Source organism: Cervus elaphus, unplaced genomic scaffold (genome assembly GCF_910594005.1).
Source record: "Cervus elaphus unplaced genomic scaffold, mCerEla1.1, whole genome shotgun sequence".
Lineage (NCBI taxonomy): Eukaryota > Metazoa > Chordata > Mammalia > Artiodactyla > Cervidae > Cervus > Cervus elaphus.
In genome coordinates this window covers 5,561,393-5,586,783 of record NW_025316781.1, presented here as the reverse complement: position 1 = coordinate 5,586,783, position 25,391 = coordinate 5,561,393, and the positions used below count along the sequence as shown (strand labels likewise).

Genomic DNA, 25,391 nt, shown 5'->3' with positions numbered 1-25,391 from the left:
CGTGGGGGGGGGGCGCGGAGTGGCGGGGGGGCGGGGCCAGGGTGCGGAAGTAAAGGCGGGGCGCCGGGTACCTCCCCAGGCGATCCCTGGTGCGCTTACCCCAGGGCGAGGGTTAGTAGACCAGAGCCGGACGCGGGGTGCAGGCCGGGCGGGGCACGAGTAGGGGCGAGGTGCGGGGTCCGGGTACCGGCCTGGCAGCCGCAGCCCCAAGCCGTGCACCTCCGCACGCACAGTCACTCTTCCTCAGCCTGTGCGCCCTCTCGCTGTCTCTGCGCTTCGACCTTCCCTGCCGCCCAGAGAGGGCAGGGAAACCAGGCGGGGATGCGGATTCTGGGCGGACTGGCTGGGAGTGAGCCGGAAGGGACCTGCAGACCAGGCAGGTGCCCCGCCTCCAGGCTCCGGGCACGGGCGCATCCTCCGCCATTTCGCGGAGGGGGGAGGTGCGGTGGGTGCGCGGCCTCTCTGGCGGCCGAAGGTGGGAGGAGGGGAAGAGCCCCCGCGAGGGACCCTGAGCCGGCGCCTTCTGTGCACTCCAGGGGTGCGCCTGGTGAGTGGCTTCTGTAGTCCCTCTGGGGGTGTCCTAGCGTTAGTTTGTGAACCCCTCTTTAGGACTGGTCCAGCCAATGAAAACAGGGATCTGACCGGGCACACCTTTCAAAGAGACCTGGAGCCAGCGTTAACGGAATGCTTGGAGGGTAATACCCTTTCCCCCCCACCACACATTAGAGTTCTTAGGATGTGGGGCTGACAGGGTAGCAGAGCAAGTAACAAGAAGGAACTGGAGCCCAAAAGAATTTAATTTTTGCACCAAGAAATGATGCCTATAAACACATCTGATACTAAAGAGGGAAGACTCTGGGTCCCTAACATGGGAGGTCCTGGGGTGAGGGGGGAGGTGAGTACTAGGCTCCTGTGGGAAAAGTCCACTGTTCTCCTCCCACCTCCCAGCTGCCTTTTGAGGTCTGGCCCCCACCAGGGCACAGAGGAATGGGATGCACATGGGAGCTTGGGGTGGGAGGATCCCAGGTCCCTAGGCCTGAGGTGCCCCTATTTCAGGGTCTTTTCTTCCTGCTGTGCACAGAGCTGCGCCCTCCTGCCTGGCTGAGCTCAGAGCTGAGTAAGAGCTGTGCACATCACTGCAGATATGAAGTCAAAGTGAAGTCACTCGCCATGAGGAGGAGGAGCTGCCGAGACAGGCTGGCTGGGGGCTCTGCCCCCTGAGATGTCCAAGCCAGCCTGTTGGCAGAAGGCCAGGGCACAGTGCTATCAGCTCAGGAGAGCCACCCTGCGGCCACCAGACCTTATGTTGCCTGCCTCACCCTCCCAGGGCTTCAGGCTCTTGGACATCTGGGGCTGGAGTTGGCTGTGGGGGATTCCCCTGGGTGTGGGCGAGCTACCTCTGGTGCTAATAGTAACCACCAAGGCTGAGCTGCTCAGGCCTGTGCACAGCGAAGGGACCTGAGTTAGGAAGGGAGATCCCAAGAGAGACTTCTTTGTTACACACAGACTTCTGTGACAGGAGGATGCAGAATGAAGGGGGGTGGCCTGGTGCATTCTTTCCAACTGGCCCCACCCTTGTGGAACTGCCCCAGCCAAGCCTTGGCTGACACTGGTCAGGCCGGATGTCCAGTCGTGCTCTGGGTGACCACCTCAAGGGCCCATTGGACACTGTGCTCCTGCCTGATCCCCTCAGGCCCTTCCACTCCTTCCCCACCACCACCCTTGGGGGTCTTGAGAGGACATCTAAGACTATGGTGGGGGTATTGCCTTCTTCTTAGAAAAAAGTCCAGGGAGCCTCCTATGTGTAGTTTTATCCCCGTCTGTGTATGTACACATGTATGCATGAGCATATACCTGTGTCATGTGCAGGACACGGATGTACACTCGCCCCCATGTGTATGCCCAGAGACCTGACCAGATAATCATCTAGGAGAGGGCAGAGGTGAAGCGTTGGGCTTTCTGGCCTTGGGTCCTGCATATCTATGAGACCCCCATGAGTCCCAGACAAGGCCCATCTCCACCAGGAGGCCTGACATCAACTCTTTGCCCCAGTCACCCTTCCATGGGCCACCCCAATGGAGTTGTTTTTCTCCTCTGAATTTCTGGCCCCACCTTGCTCTTTTCCCTTCCTTCCTCTGTTCTTCCTTTTCCTCCCTTGCCTGCTTCCCTCCCTCTTCTCTGGAAGAATCTCTTCTCCATTCCTCCCCACAGCACAAGAACCAGGCTAGCTGCATCACTGGGGCCTTGGGGTCTTCATCATGTACTAGAACATGGGAGTAATAATACAGTAACTACCTGGCAGTGCTGTGAGGCTGAACCCAAATGAAGCTTTGACAGAATCAGCACTGTTTCTGGTTGTCTAGAAAATGAGCTTTTTTTTTTTTTTTTGGCTCTTCTTCCAGGGGTCCTCTAAAGTCCAAGGTGCTGTCTGGATGTTAGGCTGGGGGCAGTGACCTGGTGTGAAGGTTGCAGGTAGGCTCTGAGTTGTATCGAAGCCATCTCTCTCTGGTCTGTGTGACCTCAGCATGTTTGCAACATCTCTGGGCCTCAGGAAAGCAGAGCTCTCTCCCTTTAGGTGCCTGAGGACAGGTGAATCCGAGGCAATGGGCAGGAGCTGTCCTTGTTATCACTGGTTCCCGTCAGCTGTGGAAGCTGAGCTGAGGCAAGAGTGGTCGGTGGACCTAGCTCAGGTAGCACAGAACACAGGTGACCCCTAAAACGGGCTGTCTGCTGCCCCAGCTCTGGCTTCCCACCTGCACAGGTAACAAGTCACACCTGCATGGGGCTGGCAGCCAATGATACCAGCCTGCAGGAGCCAATGCCTGTCTCCAGCCCTCCCCACAGGACCTACAGCTTTCTCAGTGGAAGGAGAGAGAGCCCTAGAACCCCAGAGTCCTCTTTGCCACCGCAGCACTTATCTGAGCATGTAATTACACATTCGGGAGTGGTGGGTTGATTTCTGCTCATACCTCACCCAGGCTTTGGGGGCTTTGCTCACATCAAGTCCCCAGCCCAAGGGTACCACTGGCTGGAGACCACTGGAACCTAATGGGGCCTCAGGCCTGGCAGTGCCTGCCTCTTGCCTCAAGGACACCAAAGAGAAGGACTGACCTAGCTTACAAGCAAGCCATAGCAGTAACAGGGAGCTCGAATTGGCCAGTCCAACAGGTATGACCTGAATGCTCTTTAGAAAAAACATCTCCCAGGGCAGTTTCATAATCTGCCTTGTAATGCAGATTTAGACAAGTTTTTATGAATGCACTTTTTAAAATAGGTCTTAATGGATCCTTTGCAGTAGTTACAGCCCATTGTGTAAATGCAAACAGAAGGTTTTTTGAAAACATGTATTATTGATCAGAAAGGCAGCAGCAATTAGAAGCCAGTATGTCATGTCATTCAATACACACTTCCTATACAGTCCTGCTTGTGCTCATTCATAACTTTCTGACAAATTATCCTGTCACTGGGAAGCCTTTTCTTTTCCCTTTTGCTTCTAGAAGCAAAGGCGAACCTCTCCATCAGTTATTAGCTAGAGGTGAATGAAAAATTAAGCTTACCTTTACCATCACAAAACCTATTTATGAATTCTCCAGTTTCCAGACTGAAATGACAAAACCTTCAGGTAAGATGGATGATGCCTCTCGATTTGTTCTGTGGCCCACAGTGGAAAAACAAAACAAAACTGGTGACAGGTAGCATATGCTACCTGTCATGTTCAGGTGGGCAGAATCACAAAGCCAGGGAGGTCTGCCTTGTGGCAGGGTTGCTTAGCCAGGGTCTACAAGGAGGGGCCTTGAATGTCCCTCCCTGGTCATGTAACCTAAAATGATCAACAAGCATGAAGTTGAGCCTTGTTTTTGCTCAAAAATTCACATCCGAGTCTGTATTTCACCTGATCTGCACATTTACCATTTACTCTTCTTGAAAAGTTCATCTATTTAATAAATACTTGCTGGGCACTATTTTCCCAGCACCCTTTTCAAACTACAGTGAGCTAAGCCAAGACCCTTCCTTTGGGGTGCTTCTCAAGGACAATCACCAACACATAAGGTACAGACACACAGAGCATTCACAAGTGACCCCAGATGGGGAGGGGCATGGGGCAGGGTGTCTGTCAGGGCGGATGTCCCGGGGAGTTGACTTTGGGCAAAGAAGACAGAGCTCTGGGGATGGTGCTGCCCACAGGGAGTGGGGGAAGTGACAGGGTGGGCCTTGGGGTTTCCTCTGTTGCCCCAGCAGGGATAAGGGGTCTTTGTCTCCCCATGAAGCACCTCCTTGGCAGCCTCACCTCACCCCTCTAGAAGGTGCAGTTCTGGTCTCTGAGAGGGTTACAGCCTGCAGGATTGGCAGAGTGAATGCTCTGACCCAGGCAATCTTTAGGAGTGGAAAATGTCTGCTGTGTTCTTGGTGTGCTGACAAATAGGAAGTCCATTGACTTAATGTCCTGTAATGGCTTCTGAGGCCTCCTTGCCCAGGATGGGGTGGGTGCAGCTCCAGGCACGGTGTGCTGCTTCTACATCCATCTCAGGCCTGCGGGTGCTGAGGCAGTGTGTGTGTGGGGGTGCCGCCATCCCTGGAAAGGAGGGGGAGGGGGGCTGGCCACCTGCCTGTGGGAGGGCATAACCTGTGTGGCTCCCCCAGCCACCTGTGCTTACAGACAAGCCCGCGAGCAGCAGGGCACTGACTGACCCCCGTTCTCCCCACCCCAATCCAGGAAGTGCTCCTAAAGACCTTGTTCAGTGATGGCAGCAGCCCCAGGTGGCCAGGGGAGGTGGGGAGTGCTGTCTCGGGTAGATCTAGGGTGCCACCATTGCTTCCTCTCTAACACCTCCCTAAAGGTGGCTATCTGAACCTAGGTGCATGGTTGGGAGGTAGCTCCCAGCTCTGCTGTAGACACCTCACCCAGCCCAGGTGGGCACCCCTCAGCACCCCTGTTTGCTGAGAAGCTGGCCAGCCTGGCCTTCATCCCCAGTGCTGTCCACAGAATGTTCTGTGATGGTGGTAACTTCCTCCTCTGTTCCATCCAATGTGAGGGCCACTAGCCAAGTGTGGCTGTGGAGCACTTGAGATATGGATGGTGCGACTCAGGAACTGAATTTACAATAATGTAAAATTAAGTAGTCATACATGGCTATGTACTTATTGGGCATTGATGCTCTAAGAAACACCTTCCCGGCTTTACCCTGGGGCTCCTGGGGGGCTGGGCAGGCTCCTAGCCCAAACCTCCCCCGCTGTGGGGAGAGCAGAGAAACCAGAGCCTGCTGAGTCCCAGTGGGCTGTCTGATCCAGCAGCTTCCACTCTGTTTCCTGGTGGATTGAAAGTGCCAGAGCCCCCACCCCCACCCTCAACAGCAGCAGTCTTGCTGGGGTTCCCCCTGGGCACACTCTCTCTCGTCCTGGGGAATCTTCTGTTCCCCTGCAGACCCAGCACCAAGCCTGACCACGTCTACTGAAACCCCTGCCTCCTGTAGGCAGAGTGGGCGTTGGAGGGCCCTGTTCTCAGGGGCCTCTTTGGAAAGGGGCTGATGAGCTCATGCATGTTAATATGTTGTGATGAAGGGCTGTCAGGGGACTCTGTGCAGCAGCCTGAGACCCAAGGGCTTGCTTGCTGGGGCTGGGAGCTCAGCATCTAGCCCCTCTCCAGGGCCTACCTCCCTCTGCTCCCGAGCCACCCTGCCTCCAATGGTCTCAGACTCCCTACGTGTTCTGTGGCCACTGACCTCCACTGGCTGTTCCTTCTGTCTTCCTGCCTGCCTCTGGCCCCCTCTGTTGTTCAACTCTTAATTGTCACTCAGAAGTCTGGGCTCCAAGATACCACTCTCCCTAGCCAATACTCAGATGCTCCATCTAAACAATTTGAAGGGAACCCAGTATGCTTCCTGGGTTTCCCTGGTGGCTCAGTGGTAAAGAATCTGCCTGCGTTGCAGCAGTCGCAGGAGACGTGGGTTTGATCCCTGGGTTGGGAAGATCTTTGGAGGAGGATATGGCAACCCACCCCAGCAACCTTGCCTGGAGAATCTCACAGACAGAGCAGACTGGCAGGCTACAGTCCATGGGGTCGCAAAGAGTTGTACCCGACTGAAGCAACTGAGCACACACACACACACACACGCAGTGTGCTTCCTGTTTTGTTTTTGTTTTTGTTGTTGTTTTGGCCATGCCCTGCAGCATGTGCGAGCTTAGTTCCCCAACTAGGGATCAAACCCATATCCCCTACATCGGGAGCATGGAGTCTTAACCACTGCACAGCCAGGGAAGTCCTGCTTCCTGGTTTAACTGTGCTGGATTTATCTCCCGGCCCTCTCCATGGGGACATGATGAGGACTCAGGGTGCTAGTTGGATGACCTGCTGTGAGGAATGGCCCTGGAAGCTAAGAAGACAGCCTGGGCAGAGGCACAAGGTGCATTCAGGAGGCAGGAGGTAGGGCAGGGCCATCTGCTGTGACAGCATCAGTCCTTACCGGTGCACACTCACACCCCTCTGCCCCCAACTCCCTCTGGGCTGCCTCCTTGGTGTGAACAGAAGCCTGTTGAGTCTGTAAACATCAGTGGAAAGGGTGACAGGAGCAGGGCTGGAGCCGGAAGACAATTCACAGGGAGGGAACAGGAGGCCCCAAATAAATCATTCAGGGCCTGACATTTGGAGCATTTGAGTTTGAGACCAAACACAGATGCCCTTTAGATAAATACATTCTTGAGACGTGTTCCACAGGAGAAGTTTATGACTTGAATAGGTTTTTAGTGTCAGATGAGCATCAGGAAGTGTTTTGTTGAGAGACCTTCTCTTAAAAGCTCAGAATCCTTCTCCTCCCTCTGACCCTTTAAACAGAAGGATACAGGGATCCTCAACAAGGGGAGCTTCTCTTTCTCCAGGTTCCCTGGGGATTGGCCCTGGGCTGGGATTGCTCAACTGAGGAAGGTTCTGGAAGGTTCTGAAGACCTCAGTGCTCCAGGCCAGCAGGGTTGGGGGTGAGGGTCTCTCAGGAAGCTGATTTAGAAGCATAGAAGCACCCTCCTCACTCAGAGCAGCTCTCCCACTCCCCACCCCCAATTCCTCTCTCCACAGAGGTCCACAGGAATGAGAAGGGCTCTGTGTGGAGATCGTGGGTCCCCCTCAAGCCTACAGAGGTTGGCAATTTTCTGTGGGTTGGAAACTTTACAAAGTTCCCCCACGCTGAAGCCCAGGAATACGAAGGAGCTGGGCTCACTGCAGGCCCTACGCCAGAGAAAGGAGACATGAGGAGAAGGTCAGATGCAATCATGTCTGGAAGCTTCTCCCTTCTGGCTTAGAGACAGGCCCCTACCTGCCCATCCCGGGCTCTGTCCCAGGACCTCCAGGGAGCCCTGCGGCTGCTCTCTGCCCAGCTCCAGCCCGGACACCAAGTAGCCACTGGTGGGGCTGCTTCTACTACCCTGTGTGTGCTGCTCAGCCCTTGCCCTGCCCCCCAAGACAGGGGCTGCATTGTGAGGGGTGGATGCAGTTGCAACCTCTGCGAATTGTAACCTGTCCTTGAATGAGGCTACCATGGAAGAACTCACCACAGATTGTCTGTGCTGTGACTCAGCCACACAGGGAGGCCCCCTGGCTGAGCCAGGCAGAACTTGGGCTTGTCTTTCCACCACACGTGGGTGTGGGTGGGCTGGGGGCACACAGGAAGGCCTAGGACCTGGCTCACGGAAACCACATGGATGGAACTGAAAGGAAGCCCATGTGAACTTTGTGGGCACAGCAGTCCACCTCCTAGTACAGCTGTGAGATGAGCACTCAGGTGGTGGGGGATGGGAGAGAAGGGACCACTGTGTCTGTGCTGTTCTCCACACAGGACATCTCCCGGGGGCAGGAGAAAGGTTCTAATCAATCAATACACCAAGACTCCACACTGATTTCAGGGAGGGCCCCTCGTTTCCCTTAGGTGACTTCTGAGGACACCCGGAACCACATTTTCAACCACTCCTATAACTGAGAAACTGCTGTAACTGAGAAACTGAACCTCGGCTTTTCCACGTCTGTGGATAATTCTGCCCTCCCACTCCGCCCCTCCATCTCCCACCCCCTAGCAATGGCCCTCAGAGGCCTGTCTCAGACCCTCTCTTTGCCCCAGATCCCTGGGGTCTCGTGGAAAGCTGATTCAGAAGCTTAGAAGCATCCTCCTCACTCACAGCAACTCTCCTTCCCCTCCCCAACCCCCACCCCCTCCTACCCACAGGAACCTGATGGCTGGTCTACAAGATGTATTTATCTAAATGGCCAGATCACTCCCTGTCCTAGTCATTTCATCCATGGCTGTGTCAGGCAATGAATGAACAGGGAGACTGATGCAGAGAGGCCGGGACTGAGCAGGCACCTGGGTGCCTGCTCTCCTCCCTACCCCCGCCCCGGGGCCCCGAGCTTACCTCCTTCGCTCCTGGGACTTGCCCAGACCCTCATCAGGAGTCCACCTCAGGGATGGAAGAGAAGAGTTTGGATGAAGCACCTATGATCTTCTAAAGCTTCGCTCCTGCCTCATAATTGTTTCCTTACAGGATCCAGACGCTTGGATACAGCTGATTCTCTAACACCATTCACAACCTTTTTTTGTTTTCTTCACGGTTGTCTTGGAAGCAGCTGCCCACAAATGCAAGCAGCCTTCGTCTTTGGGGGCTCCTGCGACCTTGCCTATGGTGGGGGGCAGGAGGGAGTGACCTCTGTTTTATTTCCCAGGTGGATACCCAGGCTGCAGAGGGGCTTTGCCTGGTTACCCATTTGTATCTGTAATTTATCAGCAATCTCAAAATCCTAAAGGTTGAATTATGCATGTCTGACCCCTGGAAGAAAAGCTGAGTGAGGTTTCCCTGGGAGGCAAAGCTCTGAGGCCTGAATCATCTCTCCTAGAAGAGGAGGCCGGCCTTGAGTGAGCACAGTGGGAATGGCTCATGGCTGTGGAGAACCTACATGGGGGCAGCCCTGGACTGGAGCTTCTAACTCATTCAGGGTCACAACACCCGCCTGGGTGGGAGCAGTGCCCCATTTTCCAGGCAGATTGCTGAGGTGCAAACCCAGCTGTTCCTTCTCTGGGCTTCTTGCCCTCACTTCACTGTTGGTTTCCAAATTCTAGTGCAAGGCTGGTCAAACACACTGTGAGCCTGCCCCCCAGGTTCTAACTCTGGGTGTGGGGGTAGGGTGACACATTGTCCTCGGGACTAGATCCCTGGGGCTGCTGATGCCGCTGGTACCCGGCCCACTGGGTGGGGATCAGCTGCCCAGAGCATGGTGCAATGGGAGAGACACAGGTGAGGATCTCAAAATGGAAGGTGCCTGCTTCACTCTGCTGCTCGCACGCCCTGTTCCCAGTGAGCCTCCCCTCCTCTGTGTCTCCTCCCTTTCTGCAGCCTCCATCTGCCCCTGGCTGATGCCCATGGCCCTGGCTTTGCTGGGAGCCCACCCAGAACTCACCTTCTCTGCTCCTCTTCAGGGACCCACCTGTGTTTGCAGACAGCTGTCTCCTCCTAACACCCGTTTTTTTCAGCTGGGTCCCTCATGGGAGACTCAGACCCGACTGAGTCCACTGGGTGATCCAGCACACTCACTGTGCAGGTAAAGGGTGGTCATCTCTTTGTTTTGGCTGGATTCTACTGCCATCCAACTCTTGCATGGGGTGGAGCTTCAGAGAGTCTCCAGCAAACATGATTCTCTCATCTGCAAAGCAAGTGGGCTGTCACCATCACCCAGAACATGCCTGCTCCATTCCTCTGCAGGGACACACCTGTATTTGCAGACAGCTTTCTTCCCCTAACACCCATGTCTTCAACTGGGTCCTCAGAGCAAGACGGTTATTGCCATCATCCTGATGACCACGTGTTTGGCTCTCGGGGACCTGGTCTCTGCCAAGCCATGGTCCCTTGACAGAGGCTAATTCAGGTCCTGTGCATGGCCAAGGGGGACTGGGGAAAAAGAGGAAAGAGAGGATGCCAGGGGACTCTGCCCCTTAGTCAGAGGCTCACAGGCCCCTCCAGACAGCGCATATACATGGCAGTGGTGGTGCTGGCAGCAGTGACTCTGGCTGGCCTGTGCATTGTTATTTCCAAAGACCGAGTCTTTGAAGCAAAGGAATTTTCATTCCTTTTACATTAATGAAAAAACTTGCAACCAGAGGAAGCACCCCACTAAATGACTGATGCTCCACAAGATACGCACTGTTCAGAAATGTCTCCTAGTCAATGAAGAAGTCAGTGGAATAAATAGTCAGTGGAATAAAAAGTAATCTGGCTACTCTAGGAATTAATATAAAAATATCAGATGCAGGATTTATAAGGGATGCCACCTCCAGCTAACCCTCCCTGGGTTAAATACCCCAAGGATGATGATTTACATCCTGTGCTGCAGGGCTCTGCCAGCATAATCGATAGGGGTGAGAAATGGGGCCACCCGGCCATGCTTGCCTGCAGGGCTGGGGAGGGGAACTGAGGGGGCACAGGGCAGCCCTGCAGGCTGCTAGGAGCAACAACCCACTTGAGCTGTCTGTCCTTTCTTCCCCTTCCTCTGCCTCACTGGTGAGCTCCAGACCCGTGGCCCATGTGTTTCTGGAAGCCTGGGCCATGGTCCCACTGGTCCTCACCCCTATGCCCAGCTCCTCCAGGCCTACAGGAGGCGGCCTAGGGAGAGGAGGGCAGGGCAGGCTGAGCCAGGTGCTGCCAAGACCAGAGCAGTGGGACCCGCACCCCAACCCTGGAAGCCTGGGCAAACCTCCTGACAGTAAGCAATCACACAGCCATCTTTGCTCTGCAAGAATTACTGTCCCCAAGTCTTGGTTTAGGGTGAAACTTGCCTAAGCAACTATTTATTCCCACTGTCCCAGACTTAGGATCTGCTGTTGGATTTAAGCCCTTGTTGGGCATTCCTGGGGTGCTTCCCTGAGGGAGCTCCAGGCTGGGGCTCGTGCCCGGAAACAGATGGGCCTCACTGCAGCTACAGGGCTGGCTTCCCTGCTGTGCTAGGTGAGATGTGCATCATCCCCACTCCTCCATGGTGAGGGCTATGCCTGCTCAGTTTTGCCCCAGTGTGCACCAGCCACACTTGGCGGGGGCTGGGCAGTGGGTTGGACCAGCCGGTGTCAGGGCCAGCCAGGCTGCCCCTGGGGGGTGGAGCAGGGGGCAGAGGAATATCCTGTCATCTGGCCCTTGATGTTGAGGCCCCGGAAGAGGCGAAAGCAAGGAAGACAAAGTGTTTACTTACTCCTCAGCCCCTCCCTGCCAAGCCTCCCATGGTCCCTCAGCCACACTCTCTACTCTGGAGTTGCAGCAGCTGTTGGGGGAAGGGGCACCAGCCTCTCATCATGCACTGCCCAGCCCTCTGCTCTAGCATTAAGCCTAGTCATTGCCCTTCAGGAGTGTCATCTTCTTCTCTGACCATCCAGCCCTCAAGGGAAATTCCTGTAGGGCTGGCAGTGAGGAAAGTCTGCGGGAAAGAGAAACTAGGGTTCCTTGTTCTTGATCCCACAAGAACCTGGCCCTTCCCCGGGAGGCCTACTGGTGTCTCCTTAGCACATCCACCCTGAGCAGCCTGGCTGAGTGCCCCGGTGTCCGCCACACTTCTGTTCACACCCACACTGAGTGGGCCCAGCACAGGCCTCCATGCCTCATGTGAACTAAAGCCAGGGACAAGTGACCCTGAGCAATCTCAGGGACAGAAAGGCCCAAAGGGACCACTCGGTCTAAGCCTTATCACAGAAAGACTGAGGTTCCACTGAGACTGGCCAAGGCCACAGGGTAAAGCTGGCCTCCTGGCCTGAGGGCAGTGCCCTCTGCCCTCTGCCTGCCAAATCACCCTGATGCTGGTCTAGGCTACTGTGCAGTCATCCTCAGTCCTACTAAAGGGAGAAACATAAACTCAAATACGATTTTCATTGTATCAGGAGTTGAATGGTGTCCCCCCAGATCCATATATTAGAGTCCTGACTCTGTTAGCTTAGAATGTGATCTGATTCAGAAACAGGGTCTTTACAGATGTAATCAGGTTAAAATGAGGTCACTGGGGTGGGCCCCAATCCAATATCACTGGTGTCCTTATAAAAAGAAGGAATTTGGACAGAGTCAGGCCCAGAGGGAAGGTGAGGTGAAGAGACATAAGCTGAGGAGAGAGCCCGTCGAAAGATCCTCCCATCACAGCCCTCAAAGGAACCAGCCATGATTTCAGACTTCCGACTCCAGAACCGTGAGATAATAACAAGCCATGCAGTCACCGGAAACTGATGCAGACTGGAAAGAAGGTCCTGGTAATGAACATAGAGCACTATTAATTTTACTTTTTTTGGGGGGGTGCTTTTGGTGTTTCAGATTTTGCTGTTGTTTAGTCACTAGTCGTGTCTGACCCTTTGTGACCCCATGGACAGTAGCTTGCAGGCTGTTCTGTCCATGGGATTTTCCAGGCAATCATACCGGAGTGGGTTGCCATTTCCTTCTCCAGTTCCAATTATTTGTATGCTTTTAGTTTTCATTATGAATTCACAAACTGGGGTGTATTTATCAACGGTCAGAGACTCAGGAGAGGATGCTGATGGGGAAGTCTGCTCAGTGCATTCCAGGAGCTGAGGCCCTCCTGGGATGTGGGTTCCCAGGTTGCTGGGATAGAGGGCAGAGAATTGCTGGATATGTGTGTGGGCCACTGAAGTGTGAAATGGATGAGGACACTATAGCCCACATTTCCCGCTGTCTTAGTGATGTTTTCTGTCCACACTGATGGCAGTGACCTTGATCAGGAACCCCATGGTGACCCATACAGGGCACCTCCATCCAGCCAAAGAGATGGAAGCAATGGGCTACTGAGTGCTTGCTTGTCCCTTCACATAAAAACAGGTCAGTGTTGTTCTAGTGAAAAGGACTTTGTGGGCATTACTGCTGTAGGCGTAATCACACAATATGAATTCTAAACAAAATCACAGACCCCCATTTGGTGAAACTTATTCCAGGGAATTTCAGTGTATTGTTTGACACCCTGTTGACTCACACTGCTTAGTGCATTTTTGCTCTCACAGCAGCTCTGTCACTACTGGGTTTCAGTGGAGGCTTAAAAAAAGCAATTTCTCTGCAGGCCACAGCTCTAAGATCACAGGAGGGATTCACAGACCTCACAACCTTTGGGAAAATGACCAAATATCAAAACTAATACCAAACATTTTGCTACCAAGAAGACATTTCCCATTAAACAGAAACCCCCAGGGACTTCCCTGGTTGTCCAGTGGTTACAAATTCACCTTCCAATGTAAGGAGTGTGGGTTTGCTCCCTGGTCGGGGAGTTAAGATTCCCACATGCCTTGAAGCAAAATAAGTAAATAAAACAGAAGCAATGTTGTAAATATGAACTTTCCTGGTGGCTCCAGACAGTAAAGGACTTGCCTGCAGTGCAGGAGACCTGGGTTTGATCCCTGGGTTGGGAAGATCCCCTGTAGAAGGAAACGGCAACCCACCCCAGTATTCTTGCCTGGAGAATTCCATGGACAGAGGAGCCTGGCAGGCTACACCATGGGGTCGCAAAGAGTCAGACACAACTGAGTGATTAACACTTCCACTTTCAATGCTGTAACAAATTCAGTAAAGACTTTTTAAATGGTCCACATCAAAAAATCTTAAAAAAATATAAATAGAAACCACTTCCAGGAATGAGACACTTCCTCTCCCACATATGGCAGACCCTCTGGAGTAGCTCTCACTGACCCAAATGTACTAGAGCTCCCCCAGGACAAGGAACTCTGTGTCCACCCATATTCTCAGTCGGTCATCCACAGAGCAGGTGCTGCATCCCTGGGTCAGAGAAATTCAGGGAAGTCCAAGAGATCATCAAGGGCAGCATTCTCACTGTCTATTACTCAATAACAAGCCATCCCCAAACTGTCTTAAAACAACACCGTTATTTCTTTTGCTCACGAGTCTATAACATGGGCAGTCCTCAGCAGGCATATCTTGTCTCTGCTGCACTCCGCTTAGCTTAGGGTGGCTCACAGCAGGACTGGAATCACATGACTTGTGTCATGTAGAATCACATGGACTTCCTCACATGACTGTGTGTGGTGCTGGTTGCTAGCCCAGACCCTCTGCCTTCACTGGAACTGTCCACCAGGGCACAGACATACAGCCCTGTAGGAGCTGGGCTTCCTTAGAATACGGCGGTCAAAGTCGTATCACCTTCTGTATCCTTGTCTCCAAAGTCCCCCTGCATCCCTCCGTCACATTCTATTTATCATAGCAGTCACAAAGTCCAGCCCAATTTCTAGGAGAGGGGAAACAGAATCCATCTCTGGATGGGGGTGGTGGTGGCAGGATTCTGGAAGAGCCGGCAGGACAGAAATATTGCTGTGGTCATTTGCAGCCTGCGACATCCTGGTCCAGAGGTCACACTGGGGAGTCTGGGTCAAGGGGGCAGGTTCCCAATGTGGTCCACCATCAGGAGTTAGGGACAGAGTCCAAAAATGCCTCCCTACTGCTCCTGAAGTGAGTCTGAGCTAACACTGAACAGGCCACACCTGTGTCCCCTTTGGCTCCGTAGGCCCATCGGCACAAAGACCAGCAATAATCCTCTCTCAAGACTCCTCAGCTTCAGCTGTCTGTAATGCCAGGACTCTCTGATCTATGGAATGAGTCATCAGTGGCATCTCCTTCAGCAAATGACCCATTCAAAGGGAAGATTTGTTATGCCTGGGGCATTTTATGAATGTTGTTGCTTTGTCTGGCAAGCTGTGATTCCATTAGGAAAAACAGCCGGCATGAGATGATGCTGCCAGGGCAGATGCTTGGATCGAGGGCACATGGGGGGGACCGGTGGCCTGTACCATGGCTGCTTCCTCCCACCTACCTGAGGGGGACCCTGGGTGCTCAGCTCCTCCCAGCCAAATCATAGAGTGGAGGTTGCAGGCTCAAGCTTGCACTCTACATTTGTGACACCTGTGTGAGACAAAACAACCCTGAGCTGGGCTCCCCTGGACCCCAACACAAGGGAGGAGCTGGCCAGGCTGCAAAGACAGCTGTCTGCACCCAGCACCCAGGCCCATGCCCTGGTCTTCCACTGCCTGGTATGGGTGAGTGTGCACCACCACCTGAGGCCTGTGCACCTGTTCACAGGTGACACTCACCTGGCAGCGACAGGCAGCAAAGGGCTCAGCTTCAGGAGTGCTGGATGCCAGGGGCACACCCTCTCCTCCTTCCCTTGCTTTCCCCATGAGGCCTAGCACAGTGCTGGGCACACACAGGGTCCTGTGGCCTCCTGCTCATTCTCAGAACAGGTCAAGGAAGACATGGACCTCAGGGTCTCTGAGACGGGGCAGAGTGGGCTGTGGCTGTGATGCTAGGCAGGGCTGCTATGAGGACCCCAGAGGGCTGGGGTGGGTGTGTTCCTACCCCTGGTTGGAGTTCCCTCCAAATTCTGGATCAAACTATTGGATCTGAGACTCAGAAGGGACTGCAGCCATCTCCAAGGTCAATGGAAGAAAAGGGAGCACTTGAGTCCTCAGAAAGTGAGGGTCCTGGGCTCCTTGGAGCCTCTTCCACTCCTGGTCTGACCCCCGCATTTCTCTCCTTGTCACTAATCCCCATGGCCCCTCCCAGAGATTCTGTCCAATTACTGAGCCCTTCCTCAGCTGCAAACCCCCTGTCATCAGTGCAGAAAGGGTTCAAAGTGGTGCCTGCCCTAGGGTGGGGGTGAAACAGAGCAGGGTATGGGCGAGGGCTCTGGGAACTGAGTGTGATAAGGACAATCCACGGACATCTCTCTTCCTCTTCCCAACACTGCCCCCCAAATGTTCCTATTCACCCGGCAAAGCTCGACCTTGGGTGGCCCAGTTTTCTGCCTCCCCCGAGTCCTCGCCTGGCTGGAGGAGGTGAGGGAAGCTGTCTGTGTTCAGGACCCTCTCTCCACAACAGTGGTCTCAGCCACCCTGGTTGCTCGCTCCCTGTCTTCTGTGCCTCCGCAGCCCTCACAGCCACCTCCCTGGGCCTCCAGATCTCTTAGAAGGACCTACTCAGCCTTTTCCAGTCCGTCTACACCACCCACTCAGTCACAGCTCCTGAGCCTTGTGCATCGTCTTGCTGCAGCTTGAACCCACTTCTCAGGCTTCCTGGATCACTCCCTGTCAGAACATGCTGGAATGCTCCTCATCTTCAAACCCAAACTCCAAGACCTTGTGCCTATCCCTTATTCCTTGGCTCTTTTTCTGGGGGGAGGAGGGGCCTCATTGCTCGCAGGATCTTTGTTCTCCAACCAGAGATCGAACCTGTATCTCCTGCAGTAGAAGCATGGAGTTTGAACCACTGGACTGCCAGGGAATTCCCTCGGCTCTCTTGACAGGTGTTATCTTTGTAACCACCTCCTTTTCTGGCCCCTGTGGTCCCTGCAGCCCCCTGCAACCCCTGTGGGCCCCGCCCTGCCCTGACTCTGGCTTTGTCTAAGCCTGAAAGCTGAAGGACCTCCACCCAATGGGCCAGAAGTGACCCTCTGCTGTCCACGTACACTCAGCTCCTGGCAGCACTGGACTGCTCCTCCACCTGCCTGCACACCCGCACCCCCTCCTCCGCCCCCATCCCCAGGCCTCTCCTCACTTGGCTTCCTGGATACACCTCCTCCTCTTCTTCATCTGTGTGCCTTCCTTGTCTCCATTACTAAACATGGATGTGTTCACAAAAGATCCCCAACCTGGGCCGTCAGTTTAGCCCACACTGACTCCTCAGTGACCGCATCCAGACCCAGCTTGAAACCCAGTCCACCCCACCCCCAACACTCTCCTCCATCCCCCATCTATTCCCAGCCTCTCCTCCCCACTAAAGTCCACTCACTAAGCTGCCTGCCCTCCATGGACTCTCTGCATGGCCCCCAGAGGGCATCTCAGGTTTAATGCATCAAAAGTAAACTTTTTTTTTTTTTTTTTGTGGCTGTGTCATGTGGTTTGCAGGATCTTAGTTCCCCAAACTGGGATTGAACCAGTGACCTCAGCATTGAAAGTATGGTGTCTTAACCACTAGACTACCAGGGAATTCCCAAAAACAAACTCTTAATTTCCACTTTTCCCATCCCCAAATCTTGCTTGTCCTTCACTTATTCCCATCTTAGTAAAAGGGTTCATATTCACTCAGTTTCTCAGGACAAAGACCAAAGAGTTACAAGTGATTCCCTTCTCTCTTTCATACCTTGAATCTGACCCAACGGCATGTTCTGCTGGGTCTCCAGAACATACTCAGAATCTCATCCGTCTGCGTTGGTCCAAGCTGCTGTCCTCTCCAGGCTGTCACAGTGGCCTCCTTCTCAGGCTCCCACCATTGTTTCATCCCCTTCCCACAGTCCCAGAGGGGTGCTGGGGAAAAACTCAGCCCGTTGCATGGAGCAGGCAGCTGAGGTCCCAACCCCACCAGGGTGGAATCTCAGCAGCTGCACCAGATCACCTGCCCCTGAGCCTGCATCCTGAAGGGTAAGTAGTCCACAGCCAGCTCAGATGGGTGGCTGTCACCCATCTGATGCTCACCCACCAACCTCTGCTCACCCCACCTCCCTGACCTCAGCCTCCCCCTGCCTCCTCCTCCCCTCCCTCTTCTCCTCCTTCTCACTCCACTTGGGCTTCTCCAGCCTGTTGTAGGTGTGTGCTCAATTGCTCAGTCGTGTCCAACTCTTTGCGACCCCATGGACTGCAGCCCACCAGGCTCCTTTGTTCATGGGGATTCTTCAGGCCAGAATTCTTGAGTTGGTTGCCATTTCCTCCTCCAGGGGCTCGTCGCCTCTTAGGGATAGAGCCCTTGTATCCCTTGTTTCCTGCATTGGCAGACGGAGTCTTTACCACTGAGCCACTTGGGAAGTGCCCCGCCCACCCCACGACTGCTCTTCTTTAAATATAGCAAGCCTGTTGGTACTGGGGACTCTGCACTGGCTGTCCCTTCTATCTGGGAGATGCTTGCCCTTGACCTCTCCTTCACTTTGCCCAGATGTTGGCTCAGATGTTCCTCAGTGGCCATGCTCTAAGAAGCAGTCTCCCATGCTCTCCCTGCTCCACTGGGCTTTCTTTAGAATCCTGTTATGTTTGCATGGTTATATTTGTTGGTGTGCTTTGCACGTGCATGTATGGGTTTACATGAATGTAAGCTTCCAAGAACAGGGAGTTTGCTCTTTTGTGTCCCTAGTGCCTAGAATAATACTTGGAACATAGTAGATGCTCAAATAGCTGTTGATTAACTCAGTAAATGAGATGATGTTGCATCCACATCAGGACATGTGGGTTCCTGGGCCTTCCCAATAGCTGTGTGCTATTCCACAGGTGGACATGCTCAGGTTTAATTATCTGGCCCCTCACTTGAGGACATTTATCATTCTTATTCTTTTGCTACAATAAACAAAGTTTCATTGCACATCTTTGTACACCCATCTTTGCATTTATGTGTGAATATAGTGAAAAATCAACAATTACAGGCTCTGCACTTGCTGGATCAAGGAGTGTGTGCATTTAAAGCTTTGGTAGATAATCCTAAATTGTCACCCAAAAATATTTTTTACCAAATTATGATTTTTGAATTTTTAAAATATTTGAAAATCCATATGTCAAAGAATGAATTAGCCTCACTCCTTTAAAGAGCTCTTGAAACTGAGATCAGGCTCTGCGACTGAGTGTCATTTCACAAGGGTGAGACTGAGTCTCAGGGAGGGCATAGGGACTGTCATTCCTTGGCCATGGCCATGGTAGTCAACACACTCCAGCCCTGGGGTCCCACACCCTAGCCTCTTTCACCCTTACAGAAATCAGCCTTCAGTGCCTGTCACTGGCTGACTTTGGGAAAATTTAAGGACAGTCACTGAGAGTGGAGGGCTGTTATTATTCTGTATTGTCAGGAACTTCCTGAAGCACCAACCCAATAAGGATCTATTCAATGCTGGCTATGTGCTGCAACAGTGTGGACACAGCCTTCAACAACCCAGAAAAGCTTGGCCTTCAAAGAGCTTGCAGGGCATTCAAGGAGACAGATAATGAACAGGAGAGTACGTCAGATGGGAAGGAAGGATATGAGAAAGCCAAACCAACAGAAACCGTATGACTGCCAGTTTCAGACAGGGCTTCAGGTCTTCACACCTCTGAGTTCTCACACTCTTGTGCAGCTCCCTCCCTCCAAGTTTGAACTGGACCTGGGACTTTCTTTTAATGACTAGGAAAGGCAGAGTGATGGGCTGGCACTACCAAGACTAGGTTACAAATGCCTGTGAGGGGACTTCCCTGGCAGTCCAGTGGCCAAGACTCTGCACTCCCAATGCAAGGGGCTCAGGTTCAATCCCTGATTTTGGAACTAGATCCCACATGCTGCAACTAAAGATTTGGCACAGCCAAATTACTTAATTAAAAAACAAACAAACGTCTGTGAGTCTGTCTCACTGGCACGCCCTCCCTTTCCCCTTGCTCACATTGATGTTTTGAGCAGCACAGGAGGGCCCATGTGCCAGGGACTGAGGGCAGCCTGGGAAGAGACAATTACTGCCCACAGCCTCATAAGACAGCCTTATGCAGACCCAGCCCTGAAAGGACCCCAACCTAGCTTGCCTGAAGTTATGAGAGACCCAGAGGAATAACAAGACCACACCCATATTCCTGACCCATAGAAACTGTAAGATAAACATGCAAATACTGTCTTTAAGCTTCTACGTTTTGGGCTAACTTGTTACTCAGCAATAGCTAACTCACACAAAGGGGAATAGAGAGTGCCAGGGAGGTGATGCAGTTTAAAATAGGATAGGAGGGAAGGAATTATTTGAGAAGACTTGAAGAAGGGGGAGACTGAGCCTTGGGATTCCAGGGGCAGAGTTGGATTTTGGATGGCAGTTACAAGGGTGGCTGGAATAGAGTGAGAGGGGCAAGAGGCAGGGGCAGGAAAAAGATGGATGGAAGGATGTCACGCTAGCATTTTTTTTTTGACCCTGAACTTGGGCAAAGGGGGATTTTAAGACTTTGAGCAAATGCACATTTCAACAGGGTCCAGGTGGGTGATAGGTTTAAGGGAAGGTGGAGGGTAGCAGGGAGATGGCCAGAGGTGTCAGGTCCCCAGTTTACATGAAAGGTGACCATAATAATAGACGTAGGGTGTGAGGGAAGAGTTCCTACATCTAAGGGGTGGGGTGTAGGGGGCAGGTTTGGGGAAACCTGGCGGTTGGGGTTCACAGGCCCAAGATGCCTGTCCGACCTTGAGGCGGAGGGCTGAGCAGGCAGTTGGGTCAGGCAGTGTGTACAGTATTTAAGGCCAAAGGACAGGAGTGAGCGTGGGGGTAGGTGAGGAGAGGACCAAGGGGTGGGAGTGAGGCAGGGAGTTTGTAGTCCAGCCAAGGACAGCATGGGACCAAAGTGCTGGGTTACCGAGAGTTGAGGCTGAGCACTGACTTAGCAACTGGGACGGTCAGTGTAGAGTGAGTCCAACAGAGGCCTGTCTGAAGGACGAGGAAGTAAGCATATTTGGATCTGGTGGGAACAGACACAGTGTGTCTGCAGAGGGACACACTCAGGACACAACATCAAGGGAGGGAGTGGGAACCAGGCCCAAGACAGGGAGAGGGCAACAGCCCTGGGAGCTGGTGGGGAGTCAGGGCATCTGGTCCTCGGGAAATTCCAAGGACCCGGGTGCCCCTGCAGTTCATGCCTGCCCCCGGCCCCCCACCTCACTAGCAGACTAGTTACCCTGGGGGTATCAGCAGGGCTGGAGATAAACTGGGCAACTGCCTTCGGAATTTCCTGACCTGGATGAGGTTCAGCCTTTAATCTCATGTTGTATCTATAGCCTTGTCTCATGTGGTTTGTGAGAAGCTGGGGAAAAAAAAGAAAAGGGCTGATAAGCTTCACAGAGGGGAGGAGAGACCAACCCAAGACGTTTTGAGTGAGCTCCAAGGTGCCAGTGAGGGGAAGGACAGAGACTCAGGGGGCATGGGTCTGAGCTGAGGGTGCAGCCAGGGGATGCCGAGTGTGCCAGGCTGCAAGACCAGCCCCGGTCAGACACCCGCTGTGGGGCTGGACTTCCCAAGCCTGTTTCTCCATCAGACAAATGGCGTGCCTGGGAACACCACCTCACAGGCTGTAGAGCAGGAGCAGGAGGTGGGCAGGGAGGGACCTTGTGTCCTTCTGGGAGAGGGACTCAGGTGGCACCAGTGGTGGGGGGTGGGGAGAGTGCCCTGGAAAGTCGAAGTGTTGCTCTGTGTGATGGGTGGGAGGGTGGTGCAAAATCGTATCTGTGAAAGTATAAACCTACCACTGAACTGAGGAAAAATGCCGTCTGAAACAGCATCTGCTTCCCTTCCTCTTTGTCTGGGCCCAAGAGGATTTGCTGCCTCTCAGGGGCCAAGAAAGCAGGTAGGAAGAGCAGGATGCGAGGGCTGGATGTCTTGACAAATTGAATTTTCCTTCTTTTCTGGCCTCCTGGGGGAGATATTGTGTCCTGCATTGATGCAAATGTGTTCAAAGTGCACTTTCCACAGACTCAGAAATAACGAGCTGCCTTTCCGCTGAGGCCTGGGACCATGGCAAGGACCCTTTTGCTGAAGGTGGCCCGTGGCTGGTCACAGAATCTGTGGCTGGCACAGCGGCAGAGTCCAGGTGCCATGATGGGTGAGCCAGGGGAGCCTGCAGAAGGCATGCAGAGAGCAGCAACCCCAGGAAGCATCTAATATACTCCTTTTGCTGTGGGGAACCAGGGCCCAGAGAAGGCACTGAGCTGCCTGGGGCAGGCAGGGAGTCCTGGGCACCTGGCCTGCTTCTCCCTGCCCCACCCTCCAGGCCGTCTCAGACCAGGTTTGCTTCTGGGAAGGAGCAAGGAGCTGTCAGCCAGCAGTTGGTCTTCAGCCAGGAGTTTGGGCTTTGGCCAGGAGTTGGTATTTGTTAAAAGAGATGGAAAAGGTGAAACTGTTATCAAGAGGCAGTATCTGAGGGCTGAGTTCACTGCAGGGTCTCAGGAACTAGATAGCATCAGCCTGGCCTGCTCAGAGGACATGAAGGAAAACTAGGGCAGTCACACATGGGAGTCGCCTACTCTCCAGCTGGCCTGCCCAGTGCTCCTGAGAGCCCGGAAGATGGAAAACAGGTTAACAAGTCCGGGAGGAAATGAGCAGAGATGCCTTTGCTGCCAAGGGCTTGGTTCAGCAACCCGATTGCTTCTGGCTTCCTCACCGGCCTGAGGCTGGTAGTGATGGCCATTTCTGGCAGAAGGATGTCTGGGTTTGAAAGTTGGAAAGGAGTTCTTTGGAAGCCTCGGATCCTGGTCTGCATGGTTCTCAGCTTTGCTGTCTCAAGAAAATGTGGGCTCCCAGGTGGTCCCCATGGCTCAATATTTGCCTCTTGTTTCACAACAGGTGGGCCTCTATTTAGATGGAACCCAAGAGCGGAAGAGGGTTCTGCTGCTGAGAAAACGTTTGGTGAACTTCACTACCCACTCCTGATTCACTGAACATGGTCACGGATATTCCTTTCATGGGATAAAGAAAATAGTGGCAGACTCGGCAAGGTCATTCTTACCTTCCTTTCCCTTATGATCTGCACTAATTGCGGCTGGAAAGCTAATTAAATTCCCAGCCTGTCTTGAACTAAGTGTGGTCAAATAATACAGTTCTAGTAAATGAGATATAATTGGCAGTCAGCTGGGGGGTTCTGGGCAGACTTGTTTTCTTGATTAAAGAGCCATAGGTGGCTGGTATTTCTAATTTTCTCTCCATTTCCCTTTTTCCTGCCTTGCAGGTGGATATGACACCAGGAGTTGTGGCAGTCATGTTGTAACACTGAGGCAGAACACATGAAAAAGAGGCAAAGTCCTTATGGAGACAGGGCTTGACATGGCTGAGCTGTTGAACCTAGGCCAGCAGCTGTCAACTCACAGGCCTCTTGTAATCTGAGGTAAAACCAAGCTTTATTTGTCTAAGCTGTTGTGTTTGGAATTTCTGCAGCTGAAAGCACTGCTGGCTAATGCACACCACTATGACAAAGTATCAGCCAGCATCACAGGTGACAGTGAAACCCTACCTGCATTCCCACTACATTTTGAGATAGGGGTGTGTTCGCTGTAACCACCAAGAATGATAACAATACAAATAACATTTCTGAGTATTCATTACATGCCAACAACTATCCTAAGCAGTTAGCATATTGGCTCATCTGATCTTCCAACAATCCCGTGGGGAACGTTTTACAGGTGTCAAAACTAAGGCACAGAGAGGTTGAGGGAACTTGCTCAAGTTAGTAAGCAGTGAGCCAAGATGTGAATTCAGAAAGTCTGGCTCCAGGATCCATCCTCACAGTCACATGTGATACTCACCCTCTCTCTCTCTACAATTAAGAGTCAGGGGAGACCAGCATAGCCCTGATCGAGGCTTCTTGTCCTGAGCTTCATGGCTGCCTCATTCCTTCCTTTCATGCACTTCTCCGGGGAAGCCAGCTACCTGCTAAAGGAGGGTGGAGAGCCAGGATCAGAGCTGGAGGAACTGCGATCTGAAATGTTTGACAGCCTCGGGCTGGGGCAGCCTTTGGGGCTACTTCACAGACAGCCAAGACCCCTCCTCTGCTCCAGGGCATGTATGAGTGAACACTGTCAATATTTTTTCTCTTCCTTCTCCCATTTCCCAAGTTGATTAACCCCACTTCTGATGAACATCTTTTTCATTTATTTTTAAAGCTACTTTAGTATTCAGTAATGGTGAAGGCAATGGCACCCCAGTCCAGTACTCTTGCCTGGAAAATCCTATGGACAGAGGAGCCTGGTGGGCTGCAGTCCATGGGGTCGCTAAGAGTTGGACAGGACTGAGTGACTTCACTTTCACTTTTCACTTTCAAGCATTGGAGAAGGAAATGGCAACCCATTCCAGTGTTCTTGCCTGGAGAATACCAGGGACAGAGAAGCCTGGTGGGATGATGTCTATGGGGTCACACAGAGTCGGACATGACTGAAGCGACTTAGCAGCAGCAGCAGCAGCAGCAGCAGCAGTATTCAGTAATACTGGTGAGTCTTATAGGATGGGGAGCTGGCTGTCTCTTCTTCACCTATTATCACTTAGAGCATTTTTCTCTTTATTCATTTACTTATTTTAATGTGCTTTGTTGCTGTGTGGGCTTTCTCTAGTCTCAGTAAACCAAGGCTACTCTTTGTTGAGGTGTGAAGGCTTCTCAGTTCGGTGGCTTCTCTTGTTGCTGAGCACAGGCTCTAGGCACACTGGTTCAACAGTTGTGGTGCATGGACTTAGTTGCTCCTAGGCATACAGAATCTTCCTGGGCTAGGGATTGAACTCCTGCATTGGCAGGTATCTACCTGCCTTATCCACTGTACCACCAGGGAAGGGAAGTCCTTACAGCTTTTTTTTCAATTGTGAAGGAAATACATGGCTGCTATAAACCCTTAACATAGTTCAGAAGTGTGTGAAATGCAAAGTATGATTTTCTGCTCCTATGTTTTCAACCTCCAGGGTCTTTCCCCATAACTCAGAAGGATAATGTTGCCTATGAGATTGGAGTGTGTCCTTTTAGTTTTCTCTACAGAAACACAGTCACCTTTGTAAGATGCACATCTCTTATCTTAAATTTTAAAAAAATCAGACTATACATGGCATTTTGTAAATTTCTGCTTCTCCAAAAATAATTCATGGACTTAAATTTGGTTCATTTTAGGAAGGAAGTACTACAATTTCCTTAGTTAACTTTGTGTCCATGGACACTGATTGTTTCCAATGTGTTGCTTTCGTGTACTTGTGTGCTAGTTTGGGTTAAAGGGGTTCCTATAAATGGCACACTTGTGTGCATGTGCACACCTATCACCATCAAACAGGTATGACAGGCATGGCCAAGTGCCCTTTCTCACTCCTGTCCCAGGCCCTCTTCCACTGACTGAGGACAAGAGTGCTCCTCATCCATGCCTTGCTAATCGTAGATACTTTCAATACTTAAAAATGTTGCAAACACCCCATCACAACATGCAGTTCCCTGATCTTGGTTTCTAAATACAGCCCCCACTAAAAGGAACCAGGAACCAAGGCTCCTTGGAGAAATGATTGATTCCAGGGTTGGGGCAGGGAACTTAAAAATGGGCTTAGATGGACTTCCCTGGTGGTCCAGTGGCTAAGACTCTGTGCTCTCAATGCAGGGGGCCAGGGTTTGAGCCCTGATCAGGGAACTAGATCCCATATGCCACAACTAAGACCCAGCATGGCCAGATAAATACATAATTTTTTAAATGGGCTTAGAATAGCTTGCTGTGACAGAAGGTAAGAAAGTAATCAAACTATGATGGGGTGTGTCAAAGGGACACAGGAGCCAACTTGAAGGCTCCCATTGACCCAACTGGGATATTTTGAGCATCAAAATAAGTAATTACAAAAATGAATTATAACCACTAGAATTAAAAAACTCCATGCATCCTATGAGATTGCATGCTTGCTCAGTCAT

At 52.4% G+C, this 25,391-nt stretch overlaps 1 long non-coding RNA gene and 1 other non-coding gene across 2 annotated transcripts; one reads left to right on the top strand and one right to left on the bottom strand.

The window, feature by feature from the left end:
• The first annotated feature begins 44 nt into the window (after positions 1 to 44).
• LOC122691395 lies at positions 45 to 23,508 on the top strand. Its single transcript, XR_006340405.1, has 6 exons — positions 45 to 111; positions 610 to 695; positions 2,403 to 2,472; positions 22,319 to 22,470; positions 22,701 to 22,856; positions 23,391 to 23,508. It is a non-coding gene; the product is annotated as an uncharacterized LOC122691395 (long non-coding RNA).
• TRNAE-UUC lies at positions 16,922 to 16,994 on the bottom strand. The gene has a single exon. It is a non-coding gene; the product is annotated as a tRNA-Glu (tRNA).
• Positions 23,509 to 25,391: the final 1,883 nt, after the last annotated feature.